We start from the raw sequence: 2,441 nt of genomic DNA on the forward strand, positions 1-2,441 counted from the left end.
TTTCCAAGCTGCAGTGTCCTGTTGACCTGCTTCAGATTGTCTCAGTCATGTCATTGCAATGTAATTATGTTCCCACTGACTGGATTTTCTACAAGACTCTGAAAGATCAAAGAAGCTTGGGACCCCAACTCAATACTGATACAAAGCCACATATAAACCATAAATCAATTTCACTTTAGGACAAAATAATTGGATTTCTTGACTACAATAGTAGTGCTTCAGCTAGATCAACTGTAAACACTGAGGCTCTTTTTTTAAACCTGCAGACTAATTATGGTGTATGACTGTGAAGGAGGAAGTGGTTTTAAGATTAGTGGCTATATGTTCTATAAGCAAAATCTCTACCCATGCATTGCCAGCCTCCCCATAGGGCCACACACACACACACACACACACACACACACACACACACACACACACACATACACAAGCCTAAGGGTTATATACACTGCACTTTCTCCTGAAAAAATCTATGCCATTTCAGTGGCCAATTTGTATCAGTTTTTTCTTTAGTAGCATTATAGTTTAAAAACAATGATGAGGTGGTGCTGTATCTTTATAAGTGTACAGCTATGAGGTCTGAATCCCTGTGCAAGTCATTTTGAAACCAGGCTTCTTGGTTGATTAAAAGCATTTAAAATCAGTGCCCAACCAGTGCCTGGAGCAACAGACATGAACACATACATTAAAATGCAGTAAAAACTTCAAGATTCAGGCCGAATTGCAGTATTACACAGAACTGTAATGCAAGAGAGCTACTTTTTACAAGTAATAGACCTGAGCAAGTCAATATAATGTACAAGAGACACCACAGAGATGTGGGTATGTGTAGAACAATGATGCAAGTTCAAAGACATTTTTAAGGATTGAAACAATTATATGATGCATTAGGATGCATACTGTGTTTTTATTGGGGTTTTTTGGGGGGGGGGTTTACACAATTGTGATTGGGGGGGGAGTGGGGGCTGGTCTAGTCTTTTTCTGCATTTTTGATACAATTTATTTTTTGGCTTTGCTGCCATCTGCTGGTTGCTTAGCATAAACTTCATAATGCTTTTATTAACATTTCGGCCTCATTCATTATGCTTTAGCATCCCTGAAGAGGCAAAGCAGTTAACAGCACACTAGTGCTTTATAAAGACTACCTCTTGGAAGGGGAGGTACTGAAAGATGCTTATTGATAACACTACTGTGTAATAACCTAAAATAAAAATAAAAAGCAATGAATAAATAATACCAAAATGGCTACTTAAGAGACATAAATTAGTATGGATGTAGAACAGTGGACAATGCTTACATATCTGTTGTTCAAAGAGTATTTTTAATTGCCACCAGAACCTTAATTTTTATAGTCTTAACTGTCTTGAAATGGAAAATATTCTTGCATCTTGACAATAATTTCAAGACCAAAAATCAAGAAATAACAGTGAAGAGATTTGTTGTTATTATTATTATTATTATTATTATTATTATTATTATTATTATTATTATTATTATTATTATTATTATTAATAATAAAACAACCTTTTGTCAACCCTCTATTCCAGGTGCCCACAGACAGTAAAAAAAAAAAAAAAAAAAACACAGCTAAATGGATCATTCTTCTATAATGCTACAGTATAGCTGTTTTTTTTCTGCCTTCATGATCCTGCCTTCATGCTGCAGTCATGTGACCCTGTACTGCCTTTTTACAGTTTCCATGGTTCCCAAGATGACAATCTTGTTTAAATCATTTTATAGTAACCCATGTCTATAAATAGTAGATTCTTAGCAAATGTCATGCTCAGACTGTGTTCAGTTTGGTCCTGGGTTTGGCTCTGGGGCTTGAGAGCCTCAGCATGTATCCCAGCCTCTCCCCCCCTCCTGACAATGTACAGCTAATGCAATTCGGTGCACCTCTCCTCTGCTCAGCTCACAGTCATTTGCATTGTATTATGGTTCTGTCTTGCTCTGACCTAGCTTTTTAGTAAGCTTCAGTACTATATGTGGCTTGCATGTCGATAGATAGATAGATAGATAGATAGATAGATAGATAGATAGATAGATAGATAGATAGATTTTGTTTTGAGCTTTGTGTAACCTCCCAGCAGGGGCTTGTAAAAGAGAGAAGTGCTTGTACACAGTAGCGGAACTGAGTTCAGTGTGTTACCTTCTAAATAAAAATGGATTTTAACAGAATGTTTCGGCAATCAGAGGTTCTGACCACATGTTTATAACAATCATGCACAGATGATGACAGCTGTGGGACTCTTGATATGATCTGTTTTACCTGTTTTATTTAGTTTGTTTGTTTATTTTTGATAGTGAATATACAGCATCGCCCTAATTCTATCTATTGTGAAAATTAGCTTCTCAAAGAGTAAACATTTAGATTTTAGAAGCATCTGACCTTGAATTAACCCTGTCCAAGCATGTTATCAAAAGAAAGCAGACAGCAAATC

The sequence above is a fragment of the Acipenser ruthenus genome, chromosome 16 (assembly GCF_902713425.1).
Source record: "Acipenser ruthenus chromosome 16, fAciRut3.2 maternal haplotype, whole genome shotgun sequence".
NCBI lineage: Eukaryota > Metazoa > Chordata > Actinopteri > Acipenseriformes > Acipenseridae > Acipenser > Acipenser ruthenus.